Genomic DNA, 22,957 nt, shown 5'->3' with positions numbered 1-22,957 from the left:
TAAAAACCTTTGCAAAAGTTTCACAGTTACAAAGTCAAACATTGCGTATTGATTTTTCATTAAGCTTAGGCATTTGAGGCCACGTCAGCTTTAGATTGTAGTACCTGATGATGGAGCGGGATGACCTTCTGTGGCAAATTAACCTTTTCTTGCCCTTAGGTCGAGCATCAAAACAAAGTAAAAATGCGTACAAATTGATAATGCTCACATTTTGGATACTTCACTTGAATAATAACATATCCTAGCTTCCCAGGAAGAATATTAATGCAAGAAAGACAAAAATATCAATGTAATAAGCAAATTCATAAAAGTACTTACTTTATAATAAAAATAAGATTATATTGTAATCTAGTTTTTTTCTTAATATTCACTTACACATTTTGTTTCAATATGCTGAGGAAACATGGCTCTCGCTTTCTCATGTATTTTCACATAGAAAAAAGCTAGAGAATGGATTATGCCAATAGTGCCCAAAAGTTATCAGATCAGCAAAACCACCCAGTAAACATTAAAATTCAGATAATTTTTATTCAAAAAATTTAAAGACAAGCTCCAAAATCTTTCTTTATTTTTCACACTTTTTATGGGAGATCTCACCAATCAGTAAGATTTGAAAACCAATGGGTTAGATCAAGTTTAAGGTCTATTTTAACCAACATTCTGTGACACGGTAAAAATTTAAGTAAAAAAAAATGTTTAATCCCTATTAAGGATCACTTCTGATTTCTGTCATTAATTATTAGGAATTTTTTCCTCCTTTGTTCCTTCCTTCAAGTTTATTGAAACTGGGTAGCTGATTCAGTTGATTGATTATTGAGTATCCAGTTTTTCTTTTGTGGTAGCAGAATCCTAATTTTGTTCAAATGTCTATTTAATAAATGCTTATTAGTCTAAATCAATCATATTAGACACATTCTAATTACCAGAAATCTGTTGGTGAGATACTATATTAATCAGTTCTAGACAAATCAACCTGAGGGGAAATATGCTGGAGGGTTTCTGGGAAAAGTTGCTTTGCTCTTAAAAAGAGCATGGAAGACAGTATATAGATGATGTATTACAGAATTGTACATTTTTATAATTGTAAAATAGTTTATAATAGCTTAAAAATAGTTTAAAATAGTTTATAATATAGTTTTGCTGACCATTGTTACCCCCAATAAATTTTAATTTAAACATGCAAAAAAAAAGAGCATGGAAGAAAGAGTCAACATTCTTTGCCTGGATATCATCTTATCTGTATGTGAAGACTGGAATTGTGACTTCCATCTTGTGATTATGAGGTGAGCTAAGCTAACACAATGTTCACTCTATTGAGGACAGAGTGGAAAAATGAAAAGCCCTTGAGTTCATGATGGCATCATTGATTAGTGGAATTAGCCAACTCTGGAGCTATCCTATCTCTGAATTTCCTAGGTGAGATAAGTCCTTTTGTTGTTGTTTAAGTTACTTGCTTATTTCAGTTGTAATAATCATGATTCTCAGGAGCAATATCTGAGAATCTTGGCCACATTTTTATAATTGTTTCTGTATCTCTAGTGAATGGCAAAATCTCTATTTTGTGAGTCTACAACATGGTACGTGTCTTTGTATTAGTTTCCAGTGACTGCCATAACAATTTACCACAAACTTGGCCTAAAGCAAGAGTAATTTATTCTCTCACAGTTCTTGAGACAAGAAGTCCAAATAAATGGCAAGGCTGTGCTTACTCTGGAACTCAAAGGAATAATCCATTACTTGCCTCTCTCCTAGCTTATCATGGCTGCCAACAATCGGTGTTTCTTGGCTTGTAGTTTATCACTCCAACCCCTGCCTCTCTTCACGTCACTGTCTCCTTTGTGTGTGTCTGTCTTCTCCTCTGTATGCCACTCATATAAATACTTATCATTGGATATAAGAATCATCATAATAATTTAGTATGATCTTCTCAAGATCCTTAATTTAATTACATCTGAAAAGAACCTTTTTTCAAATATAGTAACATTTACAGGTTATAGGAATTATGGTGTAAACATTTGGGGTTTTTGGGGGGGCACCATTTATACTACTAGAGATTTAATGATAACATGCGATGTCAGGAGATCTTGACTGCTATTCTAGGTTTACCTCTAATTGATTGTGTGACCTTGAATGATTCACTACCCATTTCCTTGCTTTGTTCTCAGTTTATCTACTTGTTCAGATGAAATAATTTTATTTGAATGCTTCCAAATTCCATTCTTCCTCTAAATTCTTCTAATCTAAATTTTTCTAATCTAATCTATTTGATGGTGCTTTATACCATAAGAAGGGTACACAGAGAAGCACCGAGTAGGACCTTGTCATATTCCATGATATTCTGAAGGTCAGTGTTTAGGTACAAAATACAAATGGGATCTAATAAAGGATCAAGTAGAAGAGAGCAACAGATAAAATCTTTTACAAACTTTTGTGCCTAGTAGTCAAGCATGGCAGAAGTACTGTGTTTTTATTATTATGTCAAAAACTTGTATCATAAAATTTACCATCTTAACCATTTATAAGTGTACAATTTAATAGTGTTAAGTATATTCACATTGTGGTGAAACAGATCTCCAAAATTTTTTCATCTTGCAAATCAGAAACTCTATACCCATTATACAACAACTCATTTTCCCCACCACTCAACTTCTGGTAAGCACCGTTCTGTTTTTTTATAAATTTGACTACTTCAGATATCTCATACAAGTAGATTCATACAGTATTTGTTTTTGTGACCAACTTATTTTATTTAGTATAATGTCCTCAATATTCACCCTTTTTTGGCAAATGACAAGACTTCCTTTATTTTAAGACTAAATTATATTTCACTATATGTGTATACCACATTTTATTTATCCATACATACATCAATGGACTTTGAGGTTGTTTCCAATTCTTGGCTTTTATAAATATTGCTGCTATAAAAATGGGCCTATAAATATCTCTTTTATATCCTGCTCTCAATACTTTGGGATATATACCCAAAATTGGAATTGCTGGGAACATATGATAGTTGTATTTTTAATCTATTTAGAAACCTCCATACTGTTTTTCATAGTGGTTACACCATTTTACAATCTCATCAATTGTTGTTAAGAAACAAAAATATGGTTTTGATTTGCATGTATCCAATGACTATTGATGTTAAGCAACTATTTATATGTTTGTTAACCATTTGTATATAATCTTTAGAAAATGTCTATTCAAATCCTTTGCTCATGTTTTAATCAGGTTATCTTTTGGTTAAGTTGTTTATGTAATCTGGATATTAACTCCTAATCAGATATATGATTTAGAAATATTTTCTTTTATTTCATAGGTTGCTTTATTAAGTTATTGATTTTATCCTTTGATACACAAACATTTTCATGTTTGATGGAGTCCCACTTGTCTATTTTTCCTTTTATTGATGTTATACCCAATAAATTATTACCAAATCCTCTTTATTGAAGATATCCCCTTATGTTCAATTCTAAAAGTTTTATAGTTTCAGGGCTGACGTTTAAATTTTTATACATTTGAGTTACTTTTTCTTTAAAATATAAGATAGAGTTCAACTTCACTCTTTTAGATGAGGAAATACAATTTTCCCAAATTTGTAGAAGAGACTGTCCTTTGCCTACATACTCATATTGGCACCCTTGTCAAAGACCATTTGACTTTGTATGCAAGGCTTTATTTCTGTGTTCTCTATTCTGTTCCTCTGGTCTATTTTTTTTGTCTTTATGCTAATAAATATCAGGATTGCCCATACTGAACTTCCAGCAATTTTTCAATTACAGTTCATCTTTTCCTATCCCATTACTTGTTCCAGTGGATATTTTTGCTCATGGGATTTTGGTCTGGTAATGTGTGATCCTCTGTATTTGCCTATCCATCTTTTCAATTTTGAGAGCAGTATGTCTGTCCTGTCGCCTCACTTCTCTGAGGGACTTGAGTTGATTTTTCAGTTTGTTCAGATTTTTCCTTGTTAGGATGGAATGACGATTTCTAAGCTCCTTATGTGCTAGTCCAAAAAATAGAATCCTACTGATAAATTTTTCAAGTATTGAAACTGTTTTGCATTTCTGGAATAAAACATATTTGAATGTGGTGTCTTAATCATTTTACATATTGTTGAATTTTTTTTTCTTTTAAGTATTTGGAATTGTTTATTTCAGTTGCTTTCTTTTTACATATATACATCACATCATTATTTAATTATTTGTTGAATTTGATATTCCATTATTTTTGAGATGTTAGGATCTATGTTTGGATACCGTGTATGTGTGTGTACACACACATACACACACACACACACACGTATATGAAATATACCTATATATTTGCACTGTACACTTACACAGTGGAAAGTTCACAAACTTAATTGTCAGACCTTTGTGTGTATGCATGATATATATATATATATATATATATATATATATATATATATATATACATATACATCTTTGGTTTTAACAGGAAAATATTTCCCTCATAAACTAGGTAACAAGGGTTTTCTACCCTTCTGTTTTATAGAAGAGACTGTGTAGAATTAGTGATAGTTCACTTTTAAGTATTTAGTGAAAGTGCCATTGAAACCTAATGGGACATAAATTTTTTGGAAGCATTTAACTATATATTCACTTTTAATAGATAGAAGACGATTAAGATTATCTATTCTTTGGGTACTTTTAGATTTCAAGGAATTGGTCTATTTCACCCAATTGTGTGATTTTTGTATGTCGTATTTACATAATATATTTTTGTAATGTCTGCATGGTCTGAAATGATAGCCACTCTTGTGTTCCTGATAATGCAATTTCTCTCCTCTTTTGTTTTCTTATCAATATTTCTAGATGCTTATTGATTTTTATTCATCTTTCCAAAGAAAAACTTCTGGAAAAAGTTGTAAATGGGGACATCAAAAAAGGGGGGCGGAGGAGTAAAATAATAGAATATTTGTATGTAAACAAAGTTAAATTGTTAGCAGAGTAAAATAGACATCGCATCTATAAAATATTTTATGTAAACCTCATGGAAATAATGAAGAAACAATCTACAATACTAGATACAAAAAAGAAAGAGAAGAGAATCAAAGAATGAAACTAAGAAAAATCATCAGTTTTACAAGAAAGCAAGCAAGCCAGAAAAAATATATAAATGGAACTACACAATACCTCGAAAGGAACTGATAAGATAACATTAGTAAATCCTTCCTTATTAATAATTACTAAATTTTAATGGATTGATGCCTTTAACCAGAAGGTACAGAGTGTCTGGATGGAAAAAAAATAAGTAAAATAAAACAACTACAACAAAGTAGGACCATACCATATGTTGCCTACAAGAGATTCACTTCAGAATTAAGGACACACATTGGCTCAAATTAAGGGATAACAAAAGATAATCCATGCAAGTAGAATCCAAAAAAGAGCATAAGTTGCTCTCCTTATATTAGACAAAATGTATTTTAAGCCAAAAATGGTAACAAGAGACAAAAATGATCATTATACAATGATAAGGAGGGTCAACTCATTAGTAAGATTTAACAATCATAAATATTTACCCAGGATTGGAACATGTGAATACTTTAACAAAATACTAACAGATCTGAAGGGATAAATTAAAAAATGCAATATTAGCAGAGAAATTCAACACCCCATATTCAGCAATGGGTAGAGCACCCAGGCAAATAATCAACAATCAAACATTGAACTTGAAGCAACATGCTCCACACAAAAGAGATCACATACGCACACACATGCACACACACATGACATTACATCCAACTGCAACAAAACACAATTCTTTTCATGCACAAATGAAACATTCTCCAGGATAAATTAAATGATAGGTCACAAACAAGACTTAGAAAGTTTAAGAAGAGGCAAACCATATCAAATATCTTTCCTGACTACAGCGGTATGAAGCTATTAATCAATAACAGGAGGAAAGCTGGAAAATATTAAAAGACAGAGATGAATAGGCAAACTCCTGAACAACCAATGAATCAAAGAAGAAATCAAGAGATATCAAGAAACATTACAAAGCAAATAAAACTGAAAGCACAAGAGGAGGGGCAAGATGGTGGAGTAGATAAACACTGTACTTGCCTCCCATGACCACGTTAAAATTACAATCAAATTATGGAAAAATTAGCCTGGGGAACCATCTGAAACCACACTTAACAGAAATCCTACAACTAATGATATAATGAAGAAGCCGTGGAGAGACTGGTAGGAGGGGCACACACACAAAACAGGCTCACCCCACACCTGCCTGTGACAGTTGAAAATTGGGAGGGATATCTCAGCCATGGACGTCCCCTGAGGAGACAGGGACCTGAGCCCCAAACGAGGCTCCCCAGCATGGAATACTGGTGCATTGAAGAGGAGTTCCCACAATAAATGAATGTGAAAAACAGTGGGAATTCCGAGCATCTGGGTGAGAAGGAAAGCTTCTGAAAACCCAGGCATGCTCTTAAACGGCCAGCACACAATTCATTGGCTCACGGGCACTTATTCTGGGCTCCAGCAGAGGGACTGCAACTTGGAAGGGACCAGAGACATATAGAAAAGATTGAGTTGTGTGGCATCAGGATGAGGACTGGAGGAACAGTCGCCATTTTCCTTGTGTACAGCCTCCTTCCCATGTAGCTGTCAGGCATGTGCCATGATTCCTGAATTGATGCCTCCCCCAACACAGTGGAATCTGAATCTGCATTGGCCTGGTAAACTCTGCTCTCTCCACCCTGGTGACTCCCTGAGACTATGCCCCACTCAACTGTTGCACCACTGGAGGTACATTCCATGACCTGCAGCCAGCTTTGTAATGCACATTTCAGGAGGCTCTTTCAGCAGCAAACAGCTGACCTCAACTTGCATGCCACCAGAGGCACTTTTGCAGCAAGCAGCCAGACCCAGCTCATACTACAGTTTCTCTTGAAAAAATATTGGGGGTTAGAGGGCCACATGTCGGTGGTGGATGATCTCAGTGTGCTCTGAGTCTTTTGCTGAGTAGGTCAGCACTGGTGCTAAACCAGAATCTACATTAACATGGTGAACACCACTCACTGTACCTGGGTGACTCCTGAAGATGCCAATTCACCCAACTCATATACCGTATGAGGCTCTATCAGCAGCTAAGCCTTACAGACAGCCAGCAAGCAGAGGTAGTGCCCTGGGCTTTTTGCAGTGTGACCCAAGCCCAATACTGTTGGCAGCCACCCTTTGTTCACAGCATGGCCTTTTTCATACACCTCTAGGTCCATCACAAGAAGTAAACAACTGCAGGTCATTTTGTAGTTCTTACCAGGTAGTTTTGGGCCAGTCACAGGCAGTTGTTGACTGAAGACTACACCAGAAACCCTCCCAAAAGGCCCATATCCATCATACTCAGAGCCCAGCTTCAGATCACAACAGAACAGCACACAATTAGCCCCACAAGTGACACACCAAAAGGGTGGTCTCGGCAAGCACAAATCTGACAGCCAGTCAGCCAGAGGGTCAATCAAACTGACTGACATGCTAACAGCTATCAATACTTAATTGGTAAGGCACATGAAACACACACAATGGACTACTGAACCACCTGGTATGCCACTGGAATCCACAGGGCACCTAAAACATGAGATAACCTGGCCAAGACTGGAAGACATAATAGACCAACCTAATACATAGAAACAAACATACAGAGAATGCCAAAAAGTGGGGGGCGGGAAAGAAATATGTCCCAAATGAAAGAACAGGAGAAAACTACAGACAACTAAATGAAAAATAGGCAAGCAATCTACCAAATACAGAGTTCAAAACAATTGTTATAAGAATGCTGAAGGAACTGAGAACTTTAACAAAGGAATAGCAAGCATAAAAAGAACATAGAAACCATAAAAAAGAACCAGTAAGAAATAAAGAATAAAATAATTGCAATGAAAAATTCACTACAAGGAATCATTACCAGATGAGATGAAGCAGAAGATAGAATCCACAATCTGTAAGATGAGGTAGAAGAAAAAAACCCATCAGAACAGCAAAAAATATGAAAAAGGATGAAGATAGTTAAGAGACCTCTGTGACATCAAACATAACAATATTCTTATCATAGGGGTACCAGGTGGAGAAGAGTGAAAGCAAGTGATTGAAAACCTATTTAAAGAAATAATGACTGAAAACTTTCCTAACCTGGTGAAGAAAACAGACACAAGTCTGGGAAGTGCAGAATGCCAAAAATAATGAAGCCAAAAAAGCCCACACCAAGACACATCATAATTAAAATGGCAAAGGTTAACGATGAAGACAGAATCCTAACAGCAGCAAGAGAAAGGCAACTAGTAACTTACAAGGGAGCTCCCAGAAGATTGTGTGCTGATTTCACAAGAGAAATTTGTCAGGCCAGTATTGATTGACATGAAATATTCAAAGTGATGAAAAGCAGTGACCTCCAACGAAGACTACTTCACCCAGCAAGGCTATTATTTAAAATTGAAGGACAGATAACGAGATGCTCAGATAATTAAAAACTAAAGTTGCTCATCAACACCAAACCAATATTAAAAGAAATGTTAAATGAACTTCTTTAAGAAGAAAGGGGGGAAGAACATAAATATGAAGAATAAAATGGCAATAACTATGTACTATCAATAATGCCTTTAAATATAAATAAATAAAATGCTACAATCAAAATATATAGGGTAGATGAATGGATAAGAACACAAGGCCCATACTTATGCAGTGTACAAGAGACCCACTTCTGATCAAAAGACACACACAGACTGAAAGTAAAGGGATGCAAAAAGATATTTAATGAAAATGGAAAAGAAATAAGCTGAGGTAGCAATACTGATATTAGACAAAGCAGACTTTACAATAAAGGCTATACACAGTAAGAAACAAAGTGGCACATACATAATGATAAAGGGATATATCTAACAAGAGGCCATAACCCTACTAAACATTTACACACCCAACATAGGAGCACCTAAATATGTAAACAAATATTGACCAACATAAAGGGAGGGATCAACAGTAATAAAATCATACTAGGGGACTTTAACACCCCATTGACACCAATGGACAGATCTTACAGGAAGAAAATGAACAGAGAAAGAGCAGCCTTAAATGATACACTGGACCAGATGGATTTAATTGACATTTTTAGAGCATTTCACTCCAAAGTAGCAGAATATACATTCTTTTCTAGTGCACAAGGAACATTTTCCAGGGTAGACCACATGTTAGGCATAAAACAAGTCTCAATAAATTTAAGAAGATTGAAATCATATCAAGCATCTTCTCTGGCAACAATGGTATGAAACTAGACATCAATTACAAGGAAAAAAACCTGAAAAACACACAAATATATGGAAACTAAATAACATGCTACTAAATAATGAATGGGTTAGCAATTAGATAAAGGAAGAAATCTAAAGATACTTTGAGACAAATGAAAATGAAATCACAATGACTCTAAATCTATGAGACACAGCAAAAACATTTTTAAGAGGGAAATTCACAGCAATACAATGCCTACCACAAAAACCAAGAAAAATCTCAAATCAAAAATCTAACCGTACACTTAAAAGAACTAGGAAAAGAACTGCAAACAAAACCAAAAGTGAGTAGGGGGAAAAAAAGGAAATAATAAAGTTCAGAGCAGAAATAAATTAAATAGTGTCAAAAACAATACAAAAGATCAATAAAACCAAGAACTGATTCTTGAAAAGATAAACGACATTGATAAACCTTTAACTAGATCCCTCAAGAAAAAAAGAAACAAAACCCAAATAAATAAAATCAGAATTTAGAAAGGAGAAGAGACAACTGACACCATAGAAATACAAAGAATTGTAAAAAAATATTATGAAAAATTATGTCAATATGTCAGACAATCTAGGGAAAATGGATAAATTCCTAGAAATATACAATCTTCCAAGAATGAATCAAGAAGAAACAGAAAATCTAACCAGACAGATTACTACAAATAAAATTGAATCACTAATCAAAATATTCCCAACAAACCAAATCCCTGGACTAGAGGGCTTCACAGGTGAATTTGACCAAACATTCAAAGAATTGACACCTATCCTTCTTAAACTCTTCCAAAAAACGTAATAGGAATGAAAGCTCTCAATTTCATTTTATGAGGCGACCATTACCCTGATTCCAAAACCAAAAGAAGACATACAAAAAAAAAAAAAAGAAAAGAAAATTATAAGCCTATATCCTTGATGAACACAGATGAAAAATCCTCAACAAAGTATTAGCAAACCAAATTCAGCAAAAAAAGATCACACACCATGATGAAGTGGGATTTATTCTTGGAATGCAAACATGGTTGAATATCTGCATATCAATTAATGTAATACACCACATAACAAAATTAAAGATAAAAATCATACAGTCATATCAATAGATTCAGAAAAAGTGTTTGACAAAATCCAGCATCAATCTATGGTAAAACCTCTCAGCAAAGTGGGAATAGAGGGAACATACCTTAACATAATAAAAGCCATATATAACAAACGCACAGCTAGACTCATTCTCACTGGGAAAAAGCTAAAAGCACTCTCCTTAAGATCAGGAACAAGACAAGGATGCCCACTTTCACCAGTTTTATTCAACATAGGGTTGGAAGTCTTAAATATATGTATATTTAGAACTGATAAATAAATTCAGTATAGTAGCAAGATACAAACTTAATATTCATAAATATCATTTTTATACATCAATAATAAACTATCTAAAGGAGAATTCATGAAAACAATCCCATTTATAATTGCATCTTTGTTAAATTCATTTATCACTTTTGATAGATTTTGGTGGAATCTTTCAGTTTTTCTATACATAGTATGATGTCATCTGCAAGTAATGAAAGTTTTACTTCTTCCTTTCCAATTTGGATGCCTTTTATTTCTTTTTATTATCTGATTGCTGTGACTAGGACTGAGGAGCACAGTGGAGATAGGATCCTTCACTCCTCCAAAAGGGAACCTCATGGCTGATATATTCCTGCAATTTCTCAACCCCCACACTGAGGTATGGGGCCAACCCATTCCATGTCTCTGCCCCTCTTTCCAGTCTTGATGTGGCTTCTTCTTTACATCTTTAGTTATAAAACTTCTGTTCAGCTAAACTACAGATGGTTCTCCAGGTTGATTGTTCTGTAATTTAGTTGTAATTCTAATGAGGCCATTGGAAGAGGCAAGCACAGCGTTTATTTACTCTGCCATCTTGAATTGGATCCTCCTCTGGGTGCAACTATATATTTTTATATCAGTTGTGTGTGACAGAAAAAGGATTTATAAACTAAGATAGACTCTCCTGCGAAATTTATCTCCATGTCTTCAGGATCAAACAATGCATGCATCCCTTTTATTTGGCACATAAGGTCAATGAACAAAACTCACTTTTCCGTATATTAACAATAAATACTTGGGGTGCCAAAAAATGTACACAACTGGACATTTTGATAAACATTACTCAAGCAGTAATTTGCCATAACCAGAAGTGTCTGCATGCTGATGGTAACCACTTTGAGAAACTCTTGTAATTGCAGAAGTCAAACATGACTTGTATTCATCTTTTGTTATCGGTATATATTGAGTATTACAATTTTAATAGTTTTTTTCCGTTCTTAAAATGTGTATACATATTTTGGCACCCTCTGTATATAAAAACTGAAATTGGGAATGCAATATTCTTTAAATATCAAATTAAATACTTAGGTATAAATTTTATAAAACAAGCATAGAATTATAGACTGAAAATTACAAAAACTGGATTACCTTCTTATACCATATACAAGAATAAATTCAAAATGAATTAAAGACTTAAATATAAGACCCAAAGGCATAAAACTCTTAGAAGGAAATATAAGAAGTAAATTCACAGACATTACCTTTAGTTATATTTTTACTGATATATCCCCTCTGGCAAAGGAAGCAAAAGAAAAGAAATAAACACCAAACTAAAAAGTGTTTTTACAGCAAAGGAAACCATCAATAAAACAAAAAGGCATCCTATTGAATGGGAGAAGATATTTGCCAATGATACATCTGATGAGGGGTTAATATTCAAAATTTATTTTAAAAAATCAAAAAACAAACAACCTAATTAAAAAATGGGCAGAGGACATGAAGAGACATTTCTCAAAACAGGACATACAGATGACCAACAGACATGAAAAAATGCTCAAAGTAACTAATCATTAGAGAAATGCAAATAAAAACCACAATGACATACTACCTCACTCCTGTCAGAGTGGATATCATCAATAAATCAACAAACAACAAGTGCTGGCGCGGATGTGGAGAAAAGGGAACCCTTGTGCACTGTTGGTCGGATTGCAGATTGGTGCAGCCACTATGGAAAACAGTACGGAGATACCTCAAAAAATTGAAAATGGAACTCTCTGATGGCTTAGCAGTTCCATTCCTGGGTATCTATCTGAAGGAATCCAAAACACTAATTTGAAAAAAATAAATGCACCCTTATGTTTATTGTAGCACTTTTCACAATAGCCAAATATGGACACAACTGAAATGCTCATCAATAGATGATTGGATAAAGAAACTGGTACATTTATCAATTGAGTATTACTCTGCCATAAAAAAATAATGAAATCTTACGAATTGCAACAACATGGATGGGCCTAGAGGATATTATATTATGTAAAATAAGTCAGACTGAGAAAGACAAATACCATGTGATTTCACTCATATGTGGAATCTAATAGAACAGAATAAACGAGCAAACTAAACAGAAATAGACTCAGAGATACAGAGAAAAAAACGGATGGTTGCTAGAAGGGATGGCAGTGGGGATGGGGGAGAAGATGAAGGGTTAGAAAGTGCAAATTAGTAGTCATCATGTAGTCACAGGGATATGAAATACAGTATGGGGAATATAATCAATAGTGTTGTAAAGATTTACAGAGTCCCAGATGGGAATTAGACTTATCGGGGGATCATTTCATAGACTGTGTAGATGCCTGACCAGTATGCTATACATGTGAAGCCAAAGTAGAATAATATTGAATGTCAACTATAATTAAATATTATATATATATATATATATATATATATATATATATATATATATATGTATATATGTATATATTCATATATATACATGGTCTCCATTGGATGTGGAGTACAGAATAATGAAGATAGTCAATAGTATTATTGTAACAGCTATGTACAATGTTAGAGGGGTAGTAAATTTGGGGGGGTTATCACTTTGTGAGGGGTGTAAATGTGTAACTATTACATTGCTTTGTACACTTGAAACTAATAAAAATTTTAAAAAAGAAAATTACAAAAACTGTAGAAATAAATAAACTAAATCAATGAAAAGACATGCTGTGTTCATGGATTCAGGCCACAACATAATAAACCTATCAATTCTCCTCATATTGATCTATAGATACATTGCATTTGTCATCAAAAACTCAGAAAATTGTAGACATAAACAAGCTTCCTCTAATATTTATACAAAAAGTCACGGGCCCTACAATACCAAAATCAATCCTGTAAAAGTAGAATTAAATAGTAGGCATTCCCTCTATGTGTTAGTAAGTACTTCTATATAGATACAGTAATCAAAAGAGTGTGATAATGTTCGAGGGATAGATACATAGACCAATGGAACTGAGTAAAGAACAAAAAACTAGGCAAACACACATATGCCAAATTGATTTTTGACAAAGATATAAAACCAATTTAATGGAGAAAGAATAACTTTTTTTCAACAAATGGTGCTAGAGAACTTAGACTTCTACAGGGGGAAACATGAAACACAAATTAAACCTTACACCTTACACAAAAACTAACTCAGAATGTATCATGAACTAAAAAGTAAAACTATAAAAGTTTTAGAACAAAAGCATAAGAGAAAATTTTGGTATCTATGCGATTCCAAGTGTTCTTAGTCTTGACACCAAAAGAACAATACATAAAAAGAAAAAATCTATAACTTTGATTTTATTAAAATTAACAACTTTTGCTTTGTGAAAGACCTTGTGTAAATATAAAAAAGTCTACAAAGTGGGGGAATGTTATCAAACCATATATTAAACATATGATAATCTACAACATATGAAGGACTTTCAGTACTTAACAGTATAACAAAGAATCAAGCAATCCAACTAGAAAATAGACAAAAGGCATGAAAAGCTATTTCACCAAAGTGTATATTCAGATGGCTAATAAAGAAATGGGAAGATATTAAGTGTCATTAGCATTGTTTATTTGCTAGGACTGACAAAATAAAGTACCACAGACTGGATGACTTAAAAAACAGAAATTTAGATTGTCAAAATTCTGGAGTCTTCAAGTCTGAGATTCAGGTGCTGGCAGGGTTAGTTTCTTCTGAGGTCTCTCTCCTTGGTTTGCCAGCAGGTTTTTCCCTGTGTATGTATGTGTCAGAATTTCTTCTTCTTATAAGGACACCGGTAATATTAGGTTAGTGCCCAACTATATGATCTCATTTTACTTTAGTTAAAACTTTAAAGTCCGTATCTCTACATACAATTCATTCTGAGTTACTAGTGGATAGGACTTCAATAAGCAAATTGTGGGGCAGGAGATAAATTTCAGTTCACAACATTAGACATCAGAAAAATGTAAACTGGAAGTACAATGATATATCATTACACATCTTTCAGAATAGTTAAAATTAAAAACTGTAACAAAATCAATTTCTGGAGTGGATGAAAAAAACTGGTTCAACCATACATTTCTGATGATAATGTAAAATGGTAGTCATTATGAAAAAGAGTTTGGCGGTTTTGTTTAAAACTAAAAATGCAACTACCATGAACCCCAGGAATTGCACTCCTGGCACTTTTCCCAAACAAACCATAACTTTTGCTCATCAAAATCTGTACATGAAAGTTCATAGAAGCTTTATTTGTAATAGCCAAAACCTGGCAAGAAACCTTATGTTCATTAATGTATAAATGGTTACATAAACTTGATATAAAAAACTACCCAACATAAAAACAAAATAGTAATTAATATATACAATAAATTACTTAGGACTCAAGAATGTTACATGTTGAATTTAGTGAAAAGTCTATCTAAAAGAGGTCATGGACTGCATAATTCTATTGTAATAACATTCTTGAAAAAGATAAAATTATAGCAATGGAGAATTGTATGGATTGCTAAGCAGCAGAAGAGGTTGATGGGTATGGCTATAAAATAGCAAAATGAGGGATCACTGTGTTGACAGAACTATCCTATACCTTGAATGTATTAATGTTAATATTTTGGTTGTAATTTTGTACTATAGCTTGCAAGATGTTACCATTGGGGAAAACTGGCTGTAGAGTGTGAGACTTACATGTATCATTTTTGCCAATAAAAGTTAATGTATAATTATCTCAACATAAATAATTGAATTAAAAAGAAAAAAAGCATCTCATTTTCATTAAAAATTGTGGAATTTTTCTTATTTACACTCAAAAATTTCAATGTCAAAAGTTTGAAAACTTTATATAAACAACTTTTATAATAACAAACTCCAAAATAATCTTTACAAATCAATTGTATTTCGCATCACTAGCATAAACAATCTGAAAGTAAAATTAAGAAAACTGTTCCATTTTTAATATCATCAAATAATTCAATACTCATGAATACATTTAATAAAAAAGTAGAAGACATGTATACTAACAGTTACAAAACATTGGAAGAAATTAAATAAGACTCAAATAAAATGTAAGTATATTCCATGTTCATGGATCAGAAGATATAATATTGTTAAGATGGTTATATTCTCAAATGTACCTACAGATTCAAGGCAATCCTTATCAAAATCTCAGCAGACTTTTATGCAGAAATTTACAATATGACATTGAAATTCACATGGAAAGTCAAGGGACACAGAATAGTCGAAATAAATTTCAAAAACGAATAATAAATTTGGACATATATTTCACAGTTTCCAAACATGCTACAAAGCTACAATAATGTAAACTATGTGTTACGGGAACTGATTAGATACATAGAGCAATAGAATAGAATTAAGAATCCACAGAAAAATCTTTAAATTAATAGTCCATTGGTTTTACACGGCTTCCAAAACAATCAAATGGGGATAGATTATTCAAAATTGAGGACAAAGAGATATCCACATGCAAAAAAACAAAGTTAGACCTCTACCTCACATCATATAAAAAATAAATCAAAATGGATCAGAGGATTAAATTTACATGCTAAATCTATAAAATTCTTAGATGAAATCATAGAAGTAAATATTTATAACATCAGATTAAGCAATAGTTGTTTGATATGACACCAACAGCATAGGTAAAAAATTTAAAAATACATAAATTACAATTCATCAAAATTAAAATGGTTTCTGCTTCAAAGGACTGTAAGACAACACACAGAATAGGAGAAATATTTTCAAATCATATAAAAAGTATTTTATCAGAATGTATAAGCAATACAACCACCGAAGAAAGACAAATAGCCAAATTTTAAAAGTGATCATGTGATCTGTAATACACTTTTCTCCAAAGAATATATACAAATGCCCAATAAGCACAAGAAAAGTGGTTTAATATCATTAATCATTAGTGTGATGCAAATGCAAACAACAGTGAGGTACCATAAAGAATGACATATAACTTAAACACAGTAAGATGAACATAACAAAAAAGACAGACAATAAAAATTATTGATGAAAATGTAGAGAAATTAAAACCATCATATATTGATAGTGGGAATGTAAAATGATACACCTACTTGGGAAATAGATTGGTAGCTGTACAAAATATTAAACATAGAATTATTTGATTCAGCAATTCCACTTCTAGATATATAGCTAAGATAATTAAAAATATTTTCATACAAAAACTTAGACATGAATATTTACTTAGACATGAGTATTATTCCTAAGAGTCAAAAAGTAGATACAACCCACATAACCACCAAATGATTAATGAATAAATAAAATGTGGTATACTTATACAATAAAATATTATTTAGCCCTAAAAAGGAATGAGGACTAATGTATGCTACAACATGGATGAATATTGAAAATGTTATGGGGCTTGCTGAATAGAGTCCTATAATTAATAATACACAGAAGAGGCCACACAGAGACTGCAAGGAAGGGCAGAGATGTGGAATACGCTGGTCCTATACCCACATGTGGCAGTTAAGAATTGGGAGGTATAAATCAGTTGCAGACGTTTCCCCTGAGGAGCAAGGAGTCCCAGTCCCACACCAGGCTTCCCAGCCCAGGACTGCAGAAGCAGGAAGATAATTCCTCACAAATTCTGGCTGTGTAAACCAGTGGAGATTGTGGCTGAGTGACATGGAGGGCTACTGGAGTTTCAGGTGTTCCTTTTAAAGAGCCTGTGCACATGATATTACTGCTGATGAACTCACTGGCTCTGAGCCACAGCGCTAGAGCAGCAGCTTGAAAGACTCCAAAGACATACATGGAAGAAATGAATTGTCTGACTTCAGGGCAAGCACTGGAGGGACAGCTTTCTCCCAGATAGAAGTGATGGCAGAAACCATTGGTTCTTTATTGAGTCCTCCCTTGACCCTGTGTGCAGATAAAAACAACATACATGAGTCTCCTTCAACCTGGTTAAGACAGTTCACCCCACTCTGATGATTCCCTGAGACCCTGCGCTACCCAACTTGTGGGCCAAACCAAACTGCTTCCAGTGGCTTTTCCATACAAATGGCCTCTCTAGGTTCATGCTGTCAACATTTCCAAAAACTCTCAAAGGTTCAAAACCCCCAAACAAGCAGCATCTGGCATTGGCATGGACTGTACTTCTTGTTGAGCAGCCACAAGCCCAGCATTGGCAGCAGCCAGCCTAGGTTTGAGGCTGGAACTCTTCCAGGCATCTCCAAGACCAGTGTGAGTGATCTGTGTATCACTTTGTGGCTCATGCCAAGTGGACAAGAGAAGGGAACAGGTGGCGAATGAAGTTGGCCTGAGGTGGTGCACCTCACAGGAAGGCTCAGGGCCAACCATCACTGTGACAGGCTTCAGACTTAGCCAAAGCATTACCTGGTCACCTCTGAAAATTCCACACTTAAAAGGAAGACTGGGAAGGCACCAGAGTACTACTAAAGTGACTTTTGCTCCATAGAGTCAGCTGATGCACCAAAGTTCCTCCATTGTAATCATGGCCAGTCCTCACAACCAATCAGCCTGAGAGTCAATCCCTCCCACTGATCTACAAACAGCAACCAAAGTCACAATACAGCAGGAAGGCACACACAACTTACAAAAGAGACACACCTGTAGCACCTGACTCAGGTGACCAGGAAGCCTATACCACTGGTACCCAAAGGACACCTACTACATGAGTCCACTCCAACAAGACTGAGAGACATAGCAGCTCTACCTAATACATAAAAAGAAATACAGAAAGGCAGCCAAAATGTGGAGACATAGACACATGTCAGAAATGAAAAAAAGAACAAAGCTCCAGAAAAAGAAATAAATAAAATGAAGAAAAACAATCTACCAGATACAAAGTTGACAACATTGGCTAAGGATGCTCAATGACCCAATGAGAACTTCAACAAAGAGATAGAAATCAAAAACAGAGGACGTCATCAAAATGCCGGCGTGAGGTGAGCCTCTGTAAAGCTACCCTGGAATTTACAACGAATCGAAAAACAATAACTCCACAAAGGACTCCCTGCACAGCAGACAGGCAAGAAGAAGAGGCCCACTACTGCATTCACCAAAAAGGTGGGCGAATCACGCAACCTGGGGAGGAGGGAAGGGAGAAGTGCGGAGACAGAGCCGCGCGGGGAGGCGCAGGACGCAGACCTAGCTCAGTGCTCCCAGCTGGCTGCATCCCGGAACTACCGCAGATGCGGGAGAGGGAGGAACTCAGACTGCTAGGGCTCCGCTTATGGCCAGCAGGGCTGAGGGGGCAGCATATAACACGGCTGAACCCAACGCTCACGGCAGAGACCTCGGAGCAAAGACTGAGGAAAGAAGGCTGAAAACGGTGGATTAAGCCCTCACTGCCAAGCAGAGAATGGAAGTCTTAGGCACTGAGATTAGCCGCCCCCTCCCTATCTTCCCAGAGCTCGCCCTGCCCCCAACTGCCTGGTGCTAGAAGCAGAACAGTAGCAGTGTCAGATCAAAAGAACAGAATATTTTCTGTTCTGAGAACTCTGGACCGCAGACACAGATTCACAGGCCAACTAGTTCCGGCAGAGGGGAGGGAGCTGTGGAAGCAGGACCAGCTGTGGTGGTGGTTGCCACCATTGCTCTGGGCCACCTCTCACAACTCACCACGCCCCTGTCCCGACCTATCTGGGCGGATCCCTGCAGGAGTAAAAAGAACCGCTGAAACATATAGGCCCTCAATCGGGTGCAGGAAGAGCTTTGGAACTTCAAAAGCTCTCCGCATACCCACACGGACAGTGCGCCTTGTGACCCAGGCAAACTATTAACAGAGGAGATGCCCATCTCCCAGGGAACCCCCCATTGTGTGAGAAGCTGGAATAGTGCAGAGAACACATACCACTACCGGGTGAGAGACATAAAAGGTTGCAGTCGGAGAGAAAATAAAACCTTCTACCAACAAGTACTGGAAAACAAAAGAAAGAACTCTTCCTATCAACCTGTTGCAGAGGCCACTCCTGTAGATGTCTAGGAAGAGAAATAATAAATCAGTAATTGCCATGAATAACCAAGGCAACAAGACAGCTCAGAAAGAAAGTGAAAAGTCTCCAGGAAAGGATCTGAAAGATATGGAAATATGTGACTTAAACGACAGAGAATTCAAGATTGGACTTCTGAAAAAACTCAACCAGATGCAAGAAAACACAGAAAGGCAGTTTAATGAACTCAGAAACGCAAACAAAGAACAGCATGAGCATTTTACGAAAGAGATTGAAATTTTAAAAAAGAACCAAATAGAATTTCTGGAGATTAAGAACTCAATAGAAGAAATTAAGAATGAAATAACCAGCTTAGGTAGTAGAGTTAGACCACATGGAGGTAGTTAGGTAGTTAGACCAGATGGAGGAAAGAATCAGTGACATTGAAGACAGAAATCTGGAAATTACACAGATGGAAGAAGAAAGAGACTTGAGACTTAAAAGAAATGAAAGAACTCAACAAGAACATTCTGACTCCATCAGAAAGAGCAATATAAGAATAATGGGAATACCAGAAGGGGAAGAAAAGGAGATGGAAACAGAGTATATATTCAAACAAATTGTCGATGAGAACTTCCAAAACTTGTGGATAGAACAGGATCCTCGAATCCAACAAGCAAATAGAACACTTAATTACCTCAATCCCAACAGGCCTTCTCCAAGGCATATTGTATTGAAGCTGTCTAAAGTCAACGACAAAGAAAGAATCCTCAAGGCAGCCAGGGAAAAGAACACGGTAACCTACAAAGGGAAGCCCATTAGATTATCATAGATTTTTCAGCAGAAACTCTACAAGCCAGGAGGGAGTGGAACCAAATATTCAAACTATTGAAAGATGAAATTATGAGCCAACAATAATGTATCCAGCAAAGATATCCTTTAGATATGAAGGAGGAATAAAGACCTTTCCAGACATACAGAAGCTGAGGGAATTTTCTAATACACAACCTGCACTGCAAGAAATATTGAAGGAGGCTATTCGACCACCATCAACAGGGACAATTTGTGGCAACCAAAACATAAAAAGGGGGAGAGTAAAGGCCTGAACCAGAATATGGGAATGAAGAAAGAAAGCGTGCTAAAGAAAATGGAATATTCTAAAAACCAAACTTTCTTTTACTTAAACGTAAGGATAACTACTCAAGAAAAATCCAGAACTGAAATACATACTGTAATAAAAGAAGACACAGAGGGAAACATCATAGTATACCACCACCCAGAAATGACAGACAACAACAAAAAGGCAAAGAAACAATGGAGACACAGCCTTACCAGAAAACTAAAGATAGAATGACAGGAAATCCTCACATATAGATAATCACCCTAAATGTAAATGGACTGAACTCATCAAAAAAAGGCACAGAGTAGCAGGTTGGATCAAAAAACTAAAACCAACCATACGCTGTCTCCAAGAGACACATCTCAGCTACAAGGACAAGCATATACTCAAGCTGAAAGGGTGGAAATTGACACTCCAAGCAAATGGTACCCAGAGAAAATGAGGTGTAGCCATACTGATATCACATGGAACAGACTTCAGGGTGAAAAAAATAACAAGAGACAAAGATGGACATTTCAAAAGGTAAAGGGGACTATACAACAAGAAGACATAACAGTCATCAATATTTATGCCCCCAATCAGGGAGCACCGAAATATAGTAAGCAACTACTAACAGAACTAAAGGGAGAAATTGAACAAAACACAATTATACTAGGGGACCTAAGTACATCACTGATAGCAACGGATAGATTATCAAAACAAAAAATAAATAACGAAATAACAGCACTACATGACATATTAGATGAAATGGACATAATTGACATATATAGAGCACTTCATCCTAAAATATCAGACTATACATTCTTTTCTAGTGTACATGGAACATTCTCAAGGATAGACCATATATTGGAACATAAAATCAGCCTCAGCAAATTTAAGAAGATTGAAATAATACCAAGCATATTCTCTGATCACAAGGATTTGAAATTGGATATAAACTGCAAAAAGAAAGCAGGAAAAAACACAAATACATGGAGATTAAACAACATAGTTTTAAAGAGCGACTGGGTCAAAGAAGAAATTGAAGGAGAGATCAAAAGATACATAGAAACAAATAACAATGAAAATACATCCTACCAAAATTTTTGGGATGCAGCAAAAGCATATTTAATAGGGAAATTTATATCATTACAGGCCTATCTCAAGAAACAAGAAAAATCCCAAATAAATAACCTCATGTTACACCTTAAAGTACTAGAAAAAGAAGAACAAGTGAAACCCAAGGTCAGCAGAAGAAAGGAAATAAGAAAAATCAGAGCAGAACTAAATGAAATAGAGAACAAAAGACAATAGAAAAAATTAATGTGACAAAGAGCTGGTTCTTTGAAAAGATTAAAAAAATTGACAAACCGTTGGCTAGACTCACTAAGATAAACAGAGAGAAGACACTAATTAACAAAAACAGAAATGAAAACGGGGAAGTTATCACGGACACCACAGAAATACAAAGGATCATCCAAGAATACTATGAGGGACTATATGCCACCAAATTCAATAACCTAGAAGAAATGGACAAGTTCTTAGAAACATAAAGCCTTCCAAGGCTGAACCGTGAAGAACTGGAAAATCTAAACAGATCACCAGTAATGAAATTGAATCAGTCATCCAAAACCTTCCCAAATGCAAAAGCCCGGGACAAGATGGCTTCACTAGTGAATTCTACTAAACCTTCAAAGAGGATCTAATATCAATCCTGCTCAAACTCTTCCAAAAATTTGAAGAAGAGAAAGTACTCCATAACTCATTTTATGAGGCCAACATTACCCTGATACCAAAACCTGGTAAGGACAACACGAAAAAAGAAAATAAAACTGCAGACCAATATCTCTGATGAATACAGATGCAAAAATCCTAAACAAAATTCTAGCAAATCGAATACAACAATGCATTAAAAAGATCATTCATCACGACCAAGTGGGGTTCATCCCAGGGGCACAAGGATGGTTCAACATCCGCAAATCCATCATTGTGATACATCACATAAACAAAATAAAGGACAAGAATCATAGGATTATATCAATTGATGCAGAAAAAGCATTTGACAAGATACAACATCCATTTATGATTTAAACACTTAATAAAATAGGTATAGAAGGAAAATAACTTAACATAATAAAGGTCATCTATGGCAAGCCCTCAGCTAATCTCATAATTAATGGTGAAAAACTGAAGCCCTTTGCTCTACATTCAGGAACACGAAAGGGCTTTCCCCTATCACCTCTGCTTTTCAACATAGTGTTGGAAGTCCTTGCCAGAGC

The sequence above is a fragment of the Rhinolophus ferrumequinum genome, chromosome X (assembly GCF_004115265.2).
Source record: "Rhinolophus ferrumequinum isolate MPI-CBG mRhiFer1 chromosome X, mRhiFer1_v1.p, whole genome shotgun sequence".
Classification (NCBI taxonomy): Eukaryota; Metazoa; Chordata; class Mammalia; order Chiroptera; family Rhinolophidae; genus Rhinolophus; species Rhinolophus ferrumequinum.
Note: the sequence above shows the minus strand (reverse complement) of the source record.